Source organism: Anas acuta, chromosome 18 (assembly GCF_963932015.1).
Source record: "Anas acuta chromosome 18, bAnaAcu1.1, whole genome shotgun sequence".
Classification (NCBI taxonomy): Eukaryota; Metazoa; Chordata; class Aves; order Anseriformes; family Anatidae; genus Anas; species Anas acuta.
The window spans coordinates 7,489,592-7,506,253 of NC_088996.1; the positions used below are offsets into that span (position 1 = coordinate 7,489,592).

Here is a 16,662-nt window from a genome sequence, read left to right on the forward strand (position 1 = left end):
ATATTAATCTTCTGGGGATTAGAGGAAGATTGCTAAATAACTAAGTGCCTAAATCACATGTGGTGATGATCCCAATAGCACTGAACACCAGGGTGCCTGCCGAAATCTGTGTCTTCTGGCCAGGAAATGCAGAGAAGGGCACGCTGCTGAAAGGGATTGCAGCAGGGCAACCTGCTGGTCTTGTACAAAGCACTTCACTTTCTTTTGGAGCTGTTTGGAACAAAAGCTGGCACCTCCTCTGCTGTTCCAGAGGCAGAATCCTTCCTCTGAGTCTCACTAACGCATCGCTCACAGGCTAGTCGCCCTAATGACAAGAAACTGGAGCTGAAATGTGAAGAACAGAGACTAATTAATAATGAAGATAATGAGATCACCAGAACGTATAGACCAAACCCACATTTTAATTATCTCATGAAAACTGGCAACTCCAATCACACTTCAAGGGCCTTTCATCACGCTCCTTGTGATGAATATTGGTGGATATTTTGCAGACACTTCTGTAAAAATACCTTTTGTGTGTGTTTTTCCCCTGCAATAACATCCAGCCAAGTTACTACTGCAGATAAGTGCTCTGCTTGAAAATGAGATATTGCAGGCTAGTAATTACAGTTGGTCTGATCTTCATCTCATCTACTAATCTGATTTTGGAGTGCCTCCTTTGAAGCAAATGCAATGAGACCGGTGTGAATTACTGCAATATTATAATGAATCCCATTTATTATGGCAGAGCAAACCCGGAACACTCCCTAATTAAGCCAACCTCTGCAGAAACACAGGGAGCACACAGTCCCTGCCCCAAAGATCTTACAGTCAGAACATGCAAAGACAGACTTCGAGACAGAGAAGAGGGGACGGAGTGAGCACAGAAGGAACCTTCTCCTCATTGCAATTTGTTCCCATGACATTTTTGGAGGGGAAGTCCAGAGGCTAAGACAGGATGTGGAGTACAAGTGTGGAGCTGCTGAGCAAAGACTGCAGGAGGGGGGAAGAAGAAGGTAGCATGGACAGCACAGACAGAGCCTTTTCTCAGCTCTCTGCCATTCCTCCTCTGCCCTCCCCACCCCTGCATCCCTGGCCAAGGCGAGGAGGTCGGCTCCATACTCCAGCAGCACGGGAACATTGCTCTGCATGGAGCAGGCTCCGCTCACCCCCCACTCCCAAAAAACAACCCGCCAAGTGTCTGCAGAGAGGCTTACTTTAGTAAGGAAGCAGCTCTTTAGACTACACCATAGGTTAGACCGTGGGGGGCTGCTCTCCCCGTGATCCCCGTTAACATTAATCGGAGCGGAGTGCTTGCCTGTGTGCTGTGCTCACCAATATGGCAGGCAGCTGGGCAGATCAAACAGCACGGGTCAAGCAAAGGGCTTGCAACAGAAGGTCTCTGCGCAGAGGAGAGCGCTGAAGGATGGGGCCGGCTGAGGGCCCATTAGCATCAATTCCTTGGGCCTACAACAAAGTTGGACCTAACTACTGCATGCAATTATAGTATAAAGACATTTCAGGGGACTTATCCATCGCTCTCTCTAGAGATGAGCTGCTTGCAACCTTTTTGACACTGGTAGCTAACATTTTCTTTGCTTAATGAGGCTGTACTGGGACAGATTCTCTGCATTCCTCCACAAGCCTGAGGGACTGTAAGTCAAGAAGTGCAAATCCAGAGGCCAGATAATGGAACAGCACATGCAGCCCCCTCCAAAAAGGGGGCTCATTTTTTGCTCATCACTGCAGCTGTACCATTAGGTTTTTCGTATCAAGCTCTGAAGGCACCTCATAACAGCATCTGTTAATCCACATTAGAGTACCTTTGTCAAAGGCATTACAAAAAACATGCCAGGCACGCAATCTATTCTGTTCAGCCTTTGTCGAAATGCCCAATAATAATAAAATAAAACAACAAGTTATGAGAGCAAATTCAACGGAAAAATATGTACCATATGCTTTAGAAATGGGCCAGGAGAACTGTGCAGAATGAAGGCCTGGATGTGGGCATCTCATAGATGAGAGCAGGCGGCAAGCAAAGCCTGAACGTCCCCTTAACTACTGCAGGGCTTAAACCAAGGTGGAGCCAAGCAGCTCCATGCTGCACCAAAAAGATGTAAACACATTTACTCAGCTGTCTGTGCTGTGGCAAATTAACTCTGCTCCTCTGAGGCCAGAGTGACTGCAGACTTCATTGGCTCTTTTACCCAAGCCAAGCAAGTGGCCAGGAGCGAGGCGAGCCTGGAGACATGGCCGGGGCAGTGGGATCTGACAGCTCCCTTGATGGATGTGATGCTCTGCTGGATTGTGCTGCTCTGTAAAAGGCAGGCTGCTCTGAGCATGTTTTAGTGACATGTTTTTTGGCTTTTAGTCCCTACTCTGTATAATATAACCACTTCGAAGAAGAAAAGGAAATAAAAAGAATCAGCTGGACAGGACAGGAATAATTTATGCTTGCCAGAGGCTATTATTTCTCCCGTGGCACATGGCTAACAGCGATGCTGCAGAACAGAGCATCCTAAAGCAATGAAAAACCTGTACTGAGCTCATGGGTGCAACTTCAGTCCCACTGCTTGTGTGTGTTGCTGCATGTCTTTAATCACACGATCACGTGCTATCTCCCACTGCTCTGCGTTTGTTCAGGACACAGGCTGGATGGTGCTCAATTTATCAGCAAGTATTCAATATCTGCTTTAGTCTCTCTGATCAAAGTGCAGCTTCATGTCTTATTTACGGCTACTACTAACAGCTTGCTCTGCACACACAACTATTTATTTCCCCCCAAGCTTTTCTGTGGTGTTCATCACTTTGACATCTGAGTGCTTTGCAAAGATTAATTCATCTTCATAAAGCCTCTTCAAAACGAGGGAAGATGGTATTCCCATTTTGCACATCAGGAGCTGTTGCGCAGACAGATTGAGGTCACGCATATCTACTCATGATAGGTCCTAATATGAAATGTCTCAGATCTAATCTTTTTTAGGTGTCTTCAAATACAATGCCAAAACAAAAAGCTGCTGATTGTACGTTCAAACAGAGCTCTGACTGGCTTCTTTGGAAGCCTGGTAGTACAAGAATGGGAAAGGCTTAGGAGCGGTAAATGCTGGTCACCAGAAATAAGGATGAAAGCTTGCTGAACACTGGTCTCGGGAATACTGAAGAACAATACAGATAACCCAAGTGAAGACTTTACGGGTCTTCTGTGAAACAGCATAATATACCTCAAAAAATTATACACAGATTAATTTTTCACTACAGTCCATAACACAGGACCAAATCCTGAGAGCATAGATAGTTTAAGGTAAGAGGAACTGCAGTTTCTCTGCGTTTCTTGGGGCCTGGCCAAGCCAGGACAAATGCCGAGCGCTTTGTAGTGCAGAAGACCACCCTGGGAAGCATGGCTTTTGTTTTATTAGTGTGTTAAAAGCATCTGCGGATCAAATGTGCCAGTATCACTTTACACCACGAAAATGCTGCCCAGGGGACTCTCAGGACTCATCTTTTCAAACGTTGATACCTTTGTCACTTTTAATAAAAGGCAGCTATAAAAACAAAGTGGACCATGTGGTCTCAATGAAGCAGAGACCATGGCAATCAATAACAGAAACAATCTGCACTTCCTTGCTGGGAGAATTTGCTATTAGCAACAACGTCTATAAAACAAGACATCACTCAAGACCTCCCTTCAATTTTTCTTGGGACAATGAGCCCACTGTGCCCAAGGCACATCTGTGCTTATGGAGATTTTCAAATCCAGGACAGTGTTTAGTCTGATAACACGACCGTGCAACATATGATGATGATGGATTGGAGCTCGTGGGATGCTTGACCCTTCCTCTTTTATCCCCAGCTGGGCACTTTGCTGACTCAAAAGAAAATTTCAATGACAAAAATGATGATTTTTTTATGCAATGGACATTATTTTCTGGTGTACTTCCTGGTTTTTCCTCACAGGCCACCAAACACCCACCTGGGTCAGCACCTTGGTGTGTCTAAGACAAGCTCCTCTCTCTGGCCCTGGTTATTAGCAGATGGGGAAAGCAAACAGCTAGGGAAGAATGAAACATAGGGAGGGAAGTGTCAGGGAAACAAGAAGAAAGCCTTAATGCGATCCCTAAAAGGCACCAAACTGTGCCACATCAAATACTATCAAGCCCCCAGGCTGCATATGACTTAGATCAGTTAAATTTTATGTGGAAAGTTGTAGCTGAGGCCATTAACCTCCTCTATCTTATCACTCAGGTGCCATCTCCGTGCAGCAGCACATAGGAACCGGGGCTCCATGCACAAGGAGGGCCGCGAGCTGCCTTCCAGCAGGGCAAGCACACCCACCGGGAGCAAGGCAGCCCCGGCTCAGCCCCCGGCACTCTCCATCAACACTGAGTAGGAAGCTACTTGACAGGGTGAGAATGTTACAGAAGTGCAGGGGCTGAACCATTTGCTGTGTTGGGCCATTTTCATAAGATTAAGCTGACATGGACCTGCCGGCACCAGGAGCTCTGCTGCCAGCAGGGTTCTGTAACCTCCTGCAGCCTGGTGCTGAGCGCGGCAGCAACGTGCCAGCGACGTGCCAGCTGAGCTCCCACCTTCCACTGTCACCCGTGGCCATGTGGTGACAGCAGTGTGCCAGCCCCAATGTGCCAGCCCCCTGCCATCTTGAGGTCACCGCAGACGAGGGACACGAACCGGTCCATTTCCCGTTACCCTGCCCTGCCGCGACGCTGTGGCACTCAGCTGCACGCCTGATCTTCCACTTCTCAGCAGATTCCCAGTGCTTTGCTTCACAAAATAAGGAACCAGATGTTTTCAGTTCCTTCTGTCTGGGAGATGCTGCAACATTTGTGAGCAGAGGAGCCTGCCTGTCATGTTAAGCATGCTTCAGTAATTCATGTTAATAAAATCAGCTCAAAGTTATGGCTGCTGCAAACTTGTATTTATATCCTGGTTCAGGATCACTTTTGGTTTAGGATCTTGGGTCACAGAAGAACTCAGGAATGGGCTCAACCACACTTAATTCTATCCAGAAACAGAACTTTAATTCTTTGGCAAAAAAATAATGACCACCAAAATATTACCTTATGGATGGAAAAAAACGCTGCTTTCTGTCAGTAATGCCTACAAAGCATTTCAGGGGCTTGGCTGGGTCCAATCTCAGTAAGAAACATACAGATTTTAATTTAAAAGTCACACATGGGTAGTCTTATCAGCTGAAACATGAATTGCATTCTAACCTGGATGACCCACTACAGACATCAAAACCATCCAATTTCCAGCCTGGGCCATCCCAAGCACATTGCTCTACCTCTGTGGTTTGCGGTTCCTATTCACCACCCATTTGCATTCTTATTGAAATCCAGCAAGGCAGTTACTTCATCAGCTCTGCACCCTCGCAGGAACATGCAGGAAGTCAATTTTCTGCAGCACCAGAGAATGACAACTCAATACTCCCCATGACATTTCATTCTGGTGAATTTTAATCTCATAGTAAGAATTTTTGTTTCCCTGAGAGACCAGAGCTGCTAGCCACTAGTTTTTATTTTGTTGTTGTTGTTGCTTTTTTCTTCTCATAGCAAGGAGAGGAACAGTAGCAAGAAAGAAAGAAAACAAGATTTTTGCCACGGTGAAGGCAGTGCTTTTGAAAACAAAAATGGCCTTCCTCTACCTCCAGGGAGAAAACAACAGAGAATAAAGAAAACGCAGACAGAAGTCTTATCAAGCCTTGCCACCAGAGTCATGCCCTCTTCCTCCAAGTCACACTTGCTCAGTTGTCAGATCCTTTTCTCAGTATTTTATTCTAAGGTGAGCCAAGGCCTGGCCCAAATCTGAGGCTCCTTGAGAGCACAGTGCTGTACCATGACGAGCCAGCAGCACAAAAACCAGGAACTAAGTCAATATAGTTCAGTAAACAGGGAGAGAGAGAGAGCAGCAAAGGGGATTCTTTTAGAAATGCAGCATCTACAAACAAAGCTGTTTTTCCTTGCTCTCCTAGCTGCTTTGCCTTGCCCTAGACAAACCCTCCACTGTTTTGCTAACCGTTACACTAAGATTTGGAAGCTGAAGTCTTTTGAAGGTGTTGTCCAGGTGAATGGAACTAACGGGACTTGCCTTGCTGTCCTGGTATTTCACACCAAAGATATGTAAGAATGGTTAGAAAGCTGCGTTGATACTGCAGCAAACACCATGCTAAACTGGCTACCTAATACAGAGATGAGAAAGCAACAGAGGTTTTTCTTGTACAGTCCTTTCATGTTCTGCCCTTTGCTCTGGCTCAGCCAACGAGAGGCACAGCCTCTCTCGGGACACAAAGATCTCAGTCCACAAGACATAAAAACATTTCTGTGCACGGATTGCCTCCTCACAATAACCTCATTATCACAGCTGTCAGTCAACAGGACAAGCCAGCCACTAGCATGGGAACTACTGATAAGAAATGCTCACCCTCAAACGCATTTGTTGCCTGCAACAACACAAGGGACAGCAGCATTAAGGCAGCAACAGGCGAGTCTGGGTCCTGTCTCCTCGCTGCCGCAGCCGGGACGGGGCTGGTGACAAGGTTTCCTTCAGCCCTGCACCATGCTAGCATGGCTGCAGCATGCAGCCCCTTCAGCTCTGCACCAAACTCTCACTCATATGGATGTAATTGTTTAATAGCCAGATCCACACCCTGTCATTCAGATTTATGTCCCACAACTGTGATGCCTTGTGATCAGGCCGAAAAATCTCAGGGCTGTTTTCCTTACAGATCTCCCAGTGCAGAGATCTTGCATCCACTCGCTGTCCCCCTTTACAAGTGGCTGTCCAAAACCTGAGTATTATTAATCACTCACTTTCTATGAGGCCTCTCTGTGTTTTATGCAAACCTTTGACTTCCCAATGAAGGGTGGCTGTATCCCTAATCATGCTGATGTAAAGCTGCATTCATCACTCATACTCAGTTCCACCTCGGTACTCCTCAGCCTCTGTTCAAGACAGGGAGAATTTGGCCCTGATTTACTGACCTGAACCATGAAGTGATTTTTAAAAGTTTCAGAACTTTTTTAAATCATTTTTAAATCAGCTGAAACATCTTTCCCAAGGCAGTGATGTTCAGAAACCTACCGAATGCCCTGAACATTCAGTGCCTGAATCAGAAACTGTAACAGATGGACTCAGAGGGCTTTTTTAATATTGGCTATTAATAAGTGCACATGTTCACAATGACAAATGCAATTTATTTTTAGCCTCTACCGGGATATTAGCCTGGTCTTCCTCAACAATTTTGTCAAACTCCCTGCTTTGAGACGAAAGCACCGAGGCGAGAGCTCCTGCAGCTGCACAGCCAGCCGGCCCCGAGCTCTGCCCAGCAGCCCTGCAGGGTCCGACCAACGTGTGGCTGGCCGACCCCCTTGCTTTATTCCTCTCCCAGCATACGACCATATTCTTATAACTTAGGATTGTTTAATGAGCGCAGCTTAGTTAACCCAGAATTACTTGTAGTGTAAGTTACCTCAGCATCAGGCCTGGCTACTGAAACGAGTGCATTAACTCCTGAGTAGGAAACCACTTTGTAGCCCAGGTAGGAAAGCCTGGCTCTGGAGCTATAAAAACACCACAAATGCAACCGGCTTTACTAAAGTCATTTCTCCAGCAGCTACTTTTCAGCAGCTACAGGGGAAAAAATGTGAACCTGTGGCCACGTACAACCTATCGGCAGCACCGTGCAGAGGCCCAGTCATCCCCCTCCGCCGTGCCTTTCCCTCCCAGCTCCATCCCAGCACCAACACCTCCGAAAGCCCACGAGGAACGACCTTGCTGTGAACCTTGGCAGCAAGAAATGCAAATATTTTGAATCTGATTCTTGTGGCCATTTCACTAAGTTACACACGCAGCCTTAACAGTTCCCAGAAGAACGCTGTGGTAAATATAAACTGTGATAACAGTTTGACAAATGTCAGCTGACGTAAAATGGACCTATTGTTTGTGTTTAATTAGAAGCAGTCGGGATTTCATGTCTGTACTTTGTGGTTTCTTCTGGGATCCTTGCTTTACTTTCTGTATATCACAAGTGTATTCCAAGAAAAGACCATTTTTAGACTGAGAGCACCAGAAAGAATGTGGGGAGACCTGGGGTTAGAGCACTTGCAGCTCAGAAGAAACAGGGCCGTGCCTCCAAAGCCAGGCTTTGTTACTTTGCTAACATACTGACCTGTGATATTCTGCAAGCAGCAGGTTATCAGCCACAGAAACGTGCTAATTCTGTTACAGGCTGGATGGCACCTTTTGCTTTACGAGGTTTTTCTGAGGGGTTTAGTTGGCTTCTCTTTGCCTTCAGACAGGGCACGGTGATTTACCCAGTCAGCCGCCCCTGGGGCTGCGATGAAGTACCTCGCTGGGATGGATGGTGTGCGAGACTAAAATTACCCTCGGCCAGGAAATATTTTCCTCATGCGTTTGGTTTTGCTCCTTCCTCCTCCCTGAGCAATGGGCAGCTATTGGGAGAGAGCATTTCACATGATTAATTTTCTGCTATGGCAGAGGGGATGCGTTTCCTTCTACATCTGTGTTTTTGTTCACTGGTGCTCAGACAAATGACTAAGCCGTGGGCAGCGAGCGGAGCGACAGCAGCGCTCTGGCTCCCAAGCACAGCACAGCCGTTCCTTGCGAGGGCGGCTGACTGGACCGATTGTCTTTCCTTCCTAAGCGACATTAGCGTTTTATCATTAAATCATAGCTAACATCACAATAAAGTACATCGCAGAGCTCCTCAGCTGAAACCAATTTTTCATCCGCTGCTCCCGGGAAAAGCAATGGCTCTTTGACATGCACATTTGCTAAAGCAAGCTGCCCACCAGGTCCAGGCACCCGGCGATACAGCAGCGAGCACCAGCACTTCTGCCAAAGCCTAAAATCTACCGACAGCAGTAGCAAAGCTTCCTTTGACTTGTACGTAAATTCTTTGTGGTATAAACCCCGCATATGAAGTCACAGTGGGAAAGTGCCCTTCAGTCCAGAGATAACAACCCCCCTCCCCCTTTGCAGAGCTGGCTCTGGGGATGCTCAGCACAGCCCTACTGTCTCTTTTCCACACCTTTTCAGTTCTCCCATGCTTTAACTGCTTCTACTTTACATTTGGATGACCAAAGCTCAAAAGGGAAAAAAAAGAAGAGTTCAAAGGCTTTGTCAAATCACGGTGTAACACTAGGCAGTTCCCCCATGGCAATCACACATCTTACAGCTAGACAAAAGGAAAATGAAGGAAGTAATCACAGCATCCATACAGGACCACTGCTGTTAATTATCCCTGCTGGGGGGAACCTGCCCTCTGCTCCCACCCTGGTGGCTCAGCCCAGGGCAGGCAGAGGCCGTGCTGAGAGCCCAGGGGTGGATCAGCGTGATCAGTCACTATCTGATGTCTGGCATTGCTCAAGATTGGCTCCAGCTGACTGAGCACAGACATTTAATGCCACTTTGAAGCCTGAAGATAGCCAAAGCATTCACACAGATGGGGCATAGCCCCTCCAGGAGAGCATGGCCATGCAGCAGCGCTGTGAGACTGCTGGTGCAGGCATGTAGAAGACAGAGGCTACAGGTGAGAAGAGACAGCACTGGATTGAGATGTGAAGATTGATTTGTCACTGCAGTTAGCTGGGCTTGTTAGGGTGGCCATGTAGCTGGAGCCACACACACCCCAGTCAGAGCCATCACCCTTGTTAATATCCTGCACGTACTCTGAGCTGTCTCACCCATTCTCCTCTCAGTCTCTTCTGGAAAGTGCAATTTAAGGAGAGCAGCAACAGCTGAGATTCTCCACCTGAAATCCAGAGGACCGCAGAAGAATGAGACGTGGGGGACTCTCTGTTCAGGCTGCAGGCACATGCTGTCACCCCCATGGCTACACAGGCTGCTCTTCAGCCAGTTATTGGATTACAACTTTGGGCTCTTATGCTGTGTGAGATCCGAATGAGCCTGCTTAATCAGCTGGTGATGTGACACTTCCTCCTGTAAAGACCTGAGAGGTACTCCCCTGGCAGTATGCCTTTCCTCCGGGAGGTCAGGCTGGATCCCTCACTTCTGAAGTGCTGTTGGCAGTGGAAAGACAAAGCAATAATAAATAAATAATAATAAAAAAGATCAGGACAGTTGTTATTTCCATCGAAACTTGACAGGACATTCTGCCTGAAAAGGATGTCTCGAGCTCCTGCAGGCTGGCCCGCTTCAACCCCTGACAGCAGGAGGCTGAGCCCCGAACCTTGGCTCCCTCCAAATTCACACTAGGTTTAATTGCTTGAGGTGATTAAGGAATGACAAGTGATTCTCTAAAAAAGAGGTGGAACAACAAGCCTCAGACACAAAGTTAAGCAAAAATGCACCAAAAAAAGACATTACCTACTATTCCAGGAAGAACACTGAATTACCTGCCATACAAGACTTCATGGGACAGAAGTAGTGCTCAGATCTGGGACATCCTAACTGCACGGACTGAGCTCCCCCTGGCCCAATTCTTATCTCCTTTACATGTAGCTTTCTTGTCTCCCTGACTAATTTCTTATCTTCCAAATTCTTTCAATTCTTTTGCTAAGTCACAGTTAGCAAGTACTGTTAAAAAATGGCACAGGAAAAAAGCCAGCCAGAGCCATGTGTAATTTTTGCTTTGATGAGCGTTACAAAACATCCCAGGTGAAATACTTCGCAAGGCTGAGAACCCAGCTGCCACCACCTCACCTGAACGCACCGGCACCTTGCTTGGGAAGAAGCTGGAAGCATCTCCTGCCCCTCTTGTATACAGCAGATCCCAAAATAAGATTTTCTGGACAGTCTTTTATGCAGCACACAGCTAGGCAAAGCCAGTCTTGTTATTTCCAGCAGGCAGGCTCTGTTGCCTGGAAAAGCAGCTTTAGTTTGGCATGAACGAAAGCCAATGACTAAAACATTGTATGAAATTGATTTAATAAGGTTCAATGATTGAAACAGGAAGGATTTCCTTTAATAATTTGTTACAGGCCAGATTCAGCCACTGTGACCAGCTCTGCCATCAGCCTAATTGAAATTTGTGCAATGAGTGGGGGCAACAATCTTTGCTCTCAATTAACTCTGAAGAAAAGTTGAATTTTTTTAAATCATTCTGATTTATCAGCTCTTCTTTCATCTTATTTTTAAAGAGGTCTGGGTATTTATACAGCTGTTCGGAATATTCAGAGGTACCATAATTCACAGATGTCATTTCACCACTATTAAATTGAATGTTTAAAAGCTAATTAGAGATCAGGACATAATTCGTATTTCATTTGGAGGGAAGCAGGCAGGAATCTCCTACAAATACCCACTGCCAAGCCTCCATCTAGTCCCAGCCCAGCTGGTCAGGCAGCCCGCCCTGCCTTCTGGCTGCAGACTGAATGGGGTACATCTGGCATCTCCTAGGCTTTGGTTATAAATATGAGAAAAAAACAACACAGTTCTGCCATCGTTGCTTACCCTAACCAGCACCTCCTTTGGAAGTACTCCTTGTGGTCTAACTGAACTTGTTTGTAGGGAAAAGTAACGCCTTACGGTAGGTAGGTGAATCCCTTCAGCCAGATGCAGTGAGATCTGGGGGCAACCAGACCTTGGATTAGGTCTGTTGCCTACAATCTGCCTGCCATGTTCCAAGGTCTCGGTGCATGCTGCTGACCCTCTCCTGGCTGCCCTTGCTCTGAGCACGGCATCGTGTCTGCCAGCACCCCGACGTGGCTCCCGGCGCCTGCTGCGAGCAAGGCACAGGGCTCAGAGCGACCGGGGCTCCAGGGAGGAACCGCAGCTGAAGCTGCAGAAGGCTTCACGTGAGAAAATTCTTCTTGTGAAAACGTCTCTATTAATAAAACAGTAGGGAATGCAGAAAAGAAGATTTATCTCGGAGTAAAACGTTTCTCTGGGAGCTCCCTGAGGAGCCAGCAGCAGCTTGTTACGGAGCTAACATGTCTTTTACTGCCGCAGCCACATGAATAAGAAATATTTCAGCATTAGGAGCAGTTAAGAGAGGCACAAAGCAGGAAAGCTAGGCAAGCAGAACAAGCGGCTCTGAATAACAAAACCCGCAGCTACTGGAAAACCTTCTGAAAGGTTTTGACTCTGAAACAACCCGTGACCTAATTAGGTGGTACTGTTACTGGAGAACAGAGCGAGGAACAGAACAACAGGAGGGGGACACCAAGGGGAGGAGAAAGAGCCAGGCCGAAATACTTGGCCGACCAGCCCAAGCGAGTGCTGACCAAGGCTGACATTCATTTAACCAGCATGAGCACTCGGTGAGGCATGGGGGAGGCACAGATGAGAGGGGTTTTGCTCTGTGCACGTGGGCAGAGTGTGTTTTACGCAGAAATGCATGAGGTACCTGGACAGACAACATCAGCTTGTGGAGATCTGCAATGAACGGGGCATAGCCACATGGTTTTCTGTTACTATAATACAGCATTTTTCTCTGAGGGGGAAAAATGGGTTAGGAATCCCTAAGCAGCCTTGGAAGAAACAAGCATTGCAGCGAGTTATTGCAGAGTTATGGCAAGATGTGATAAGGATGCGACTTAATCTACACCTTCCCCAGGAGGATTCACCATTGCTCACGCCGAAGCAGTTTGGAGGCAGCTGATGTCCCCGAGCAGGATGAGTGTGGTTCCTGTGCCTGGGTTATGTGGGGGACATACAGCAGACGAGTCCCCGCAGTCCCTGCACCAGCAGGCCCAGCCACACCGAACCAGCAGCGTGCTGCTCTTGAGCTCAGCGCAGGAGTAATTACAAGAGTCATTGGGAACAGCCGCACGGACATCGCCGTGGGGTGTTTGGGCACCCTGTCTGCCCGAGGCAGGAGGTCCTGGAAACCCAAAGATCCAAACCAACACCATGCTATGCAAAGGGAACTCCCCATGGTCCATGTTAAGCACCCTCTAAACCACCTCTTATTTGTCACAGCTGCTGTATTTTCTGTAAAAATGGCAGGCCAGACTCTTAGCTAGGATATACTGGCCCAGCACCACTGACTTCAGCAATTTAAATGGTGAGATTCAGATATAGTTTCTCCCAAAGATACTGGGAGTGGAGAAGAGCTGGGCTGGCCAAATCCTCATCGCTTTTCAGCCAGCAGGGTTACAGGCTGAACTGCAGCCAGCTTCCTGCTGTTCGCCTTTGGGGACAGCAGGAGAGCCCAGGAGGTGCAGCAGCCTCAGGGGCTGCCACTCAAGTACAGCAGCCCCCGAAGGACACGGTCATTCAAAGAAGGAACCAAAACCGCAAGGATCTGGCCCCGCTGTCAGCTGTTACCACAGATGTGTGGAGCCTTTGAACCAAGTTTCTTTAATCTCACATTCCTCTCTACTAAAAGCAGGGGTATGATTGCTCAGTCAAACGGCACCAATAAATTGAGTCCCGACTTCTCTTCCTCCCACGGCAGCGCTCAATATTCCCAGAGGAGCAGGGCTGAATACTTCATTCCCTGTATGCTGGGACTAATCTCCCGCAGCCCCACAGAAGGGGCTGCCGAGGAGCGCTGCCGTCAGGACGGGTGGCACGGTGCGGTCCTGCCCTCACTCAGCTGCAGGCAGCTCATGACTCATTCCCCGCACGGAAGCCGCACAGGCTCTCTGCAGTGCTGCAGGCTGCCTTCCGAGTGGGTAGGTTTAGGCAACCGAGCTGTGAAAGAACTGCAGATGAGGAAGCCACGGCACTGCCCCGGCCCTTCAGAGAACTGCAGTCAGCTCCTGCAGGGAGCGCAGCCAGCCCAGCCCTCCACTGTGTTTGCGAGTGCTTTGGCTAGCTCACTTCCTACAAGCATGTTTTTTCATGGCATGTGCCACAGGTTGTGCATGGCTCCACCAGGAAATGTTCAAAGCAGGGGTGCGCGCATACCTGCAGCGAGTGCGGTGTGACTCAGAGGCACTGGAAGAGGGTGCTCGGAGCCGTGCCCGCCCACATGCCCACCCACGCAGGCACGACACATGCCGCAAGAGAAGGCTGTGAGCCCTCGTCAACAGCGGCAGCTGTGGTGCACGGGAAGATCGGCTTTTTCCCTGAGGTCAGAACAATTTAGGTGACTAAATCACAAGTACAGTCACAATAGCCACCTTTCCACTGGGTTACGGTAACCTCTGCAGGGTTGGTATTGCTGCACTCACTGTTTGCTCCATTAAAAGCAAGCACAAATACTTCAGAGAACAGAGGAGTTCAGAAGGAACAGGAGCCCACTGCACATTCTGGTTCTGCATCAGAAATCAGACATCAATAAGAAATCTCAGGAAATACAGCCTTGCCCAGCTAAAAACTCTCATCTTCAAAACGACACCACTTTACTATGATTTCAGTGCAAAAGGAATGGAAACAGCTCGCTGCAGTGCCAGGCTCCCCTGTTGCATCAGCAGTGCAAGAAGGGATGTGCAGAGCCCACAAAGGCATGCAAGACGCTGGGGAGGCTGTCCCAGCTCCCCTCTCGTGCAGACAGCTTTGCTGTAGGTAGCAGGCGCACACAATACAACTAGCTCCCTCCTGAAAAGAAAAAGCTGACAAAGGGAGAAGGGTCAGGCTCTGCTTTCCCACTCCGCCTGGTTTTCTAAGACTCGTCTCCTGCAGCCTCACACCACTCTGTTAATGGCTCATTAGAGCAGGTTCACACTAACTGAAAGCAGAATTGTGTATATTTTAACTCTGGCTTTTAGCCTGATGTGCCTCCCTTATCTACAACACACTTAACAAAAGACAACTTCTGGGGGTAAAACATTCATCGTTTCTTAATTCGAAGTTCTACTTACTGAGAACGGCTGTGGAAGTCGCTATAGGAAATCGCAGGGACTCTGAATCTCCCTCGTAGCAGCTAAGTTTCTCCCGAGTGGGACGTGAAGGCAGACCTGGGACACGCTCTGCGTCTGTGCTGGTGAGGGCTCTCAACTGTGCGTCGTTGCCAAGAAACCTGGGGTAGACTCCAAAGCCTTCAGATCTGCCCTGGCTAAGGCATTCCTAATCAAATCCTCCTCGCAGCAGGAGCATCCAGCACAGCCGCGGGCAGCACGGAGCCGGGAGCAGCATCGCTGCCTTCGATCCAGGTAACGCTGAACTTCCACGCAGTGCTTCCACCAGTCCGAAATATTGTTAGTTTAACAAAGCAATTTCTATCTGAATCTAAACTAGCTATTAACTTTAGACTTATTTTGAAACAAAATAATTTTCTGCCTCGCACTCTCCTGCTTTTAGCTGCTCAGAAGAGATCACCGAAACGATGGCAGGACTGAGGTTTGCCTTCAGGTTTGATGCCGAAGTCTTCAGTGGAACCAGGTATTTCTGAACAACTCTAAGGCTCTGCTATGCCAAAATCTCTTGACTTGCAACTACACAGCTCCTGAGAACAGGGAATTCGTAAAATCTGCTGCTGCAGTAATGCATATGAATAATCTTTTGCGTTACGGCAACAGATTCTGGACAGCCAGGTCGCACAGTGCCAGCTAACATACACATTCACAGGCTCTATCTATCCCAAAGATCTTGCAGTCCAAAATAAGAGATGTACAAAGCTGCAGAAAGCAAGAAATAGCCAGGAGAAAGGAAGACAGCAAGCAGAAAGAAAGTTTGAAGCACAGCAGAAGTTAAACTTCCTCTCTAAACAAATACTACCTCTCTGCTACCTCCCAAATGAGTAAAACAGCCATCATTTTAGGCTCCTACCCCTTTGAATTTGTTGCTCCATTCAGAAAATGTTGATTGTGGCAAAGGATATTCTTCATCTTAGTGGCTGTAAGATGGAAAAGATTCACGAGATCATGGGAGCCTGGGCAAAACCAGAAGAAATGAGCAGGCATTTAGAGATCCCCTTCTCCACTGGTCCTCTTACAGCTGATCTTGATACAACCCAGCTTTCTCATTCAACATTATTTTTTGTTTCTACAGGTAAATTGATCATAATAAAAATGTTTACATTGTGCAAGTCAGATCAAAATGTTTTAACATTAGCATTTTGACTGATTTGACAAATTATTTTTATATTTTATATATTTTTTATATTTTCCTAAGGATCACAAACACTTCTGAGAATGAATTCTTCTCTTGAGTTAGGGTAGGCGATGTTTTTCAACATCTTTCAGTCTTTAACGAGACAGAAAAAAAAAACATTTCCTGCCATTTTCTATTAGTTAATCATAACATAGCTGAAGTTTATCGTCAGACTGAAACAACATCACATTGAATCCCATAAAAAGTCTAAATTTAGGCATGATAGGGGCATATCAGACTGTGCCTTGGCATGGTCATTTTCACAACTACTTTATCTAGAGCTGGCCCAAATGACCTTACATGAAGAATAACTGAACCCTGTTTATTTTAACTCTGGTACTTCTAACATTCAGATCTCTACAACAATGGAAAATTATGGGCCTTTAATTTTGTTGATGAGGACTGCTCAAAGGAGGAAAGGTCAAACATTTCAAAGATTAGAGTTTTCAGCAAGGATACACTTTAATCTCCTTCTTTCCTCCCAGAGTTACCATTATGTGCCTGTAAGTAATTTAAAATGAACTCCTCATACAAAACCATGTGTACATCATGTGTAATGTGGCTAAAGTAAATCAGTTAAATATATCTTCCCAGCAGGGCCTCGGTTCCTGATTGCAAACAAGAGTGGTGTAAAGGAAGGTGGCAAGCAAAAGGCAGCAATAAGGTCAAGGAAGCAGAAGGAAAGATAACTATGGCTTTGCA

The 16,662-nt window shown here is 47.2% G+C and overlaps 1 protein-coding gene across 4 annotated transcripts in view; it reads right to left on the bottom strand.

Annotated features, from left to right (window-relative positions):
• RAB11FIP4 (RAB11 family interacting protein 4) overlaps nt 1–16,662 on the bottom strand; it is a 124,978-nt gene that overhangs the window by 34,824 nt on the left and 73,492 nt on the right. The window contains exon 1 of one of the 4 annotated variants that reach the window (XM_068655367.1): nt 14,730–14,876. The exons of the other annotated variants lie outside the window; for them this stretch is intronic. The gene's annotated coding sequence lies outside the window, so the exon portion shown is untranslated. Of the gene's footprint in view, nt 1–14,729; nt 14,877–16,662 lie in introns of those variants that run through there. 4 annotated transcript variants of the gene reach the window in all.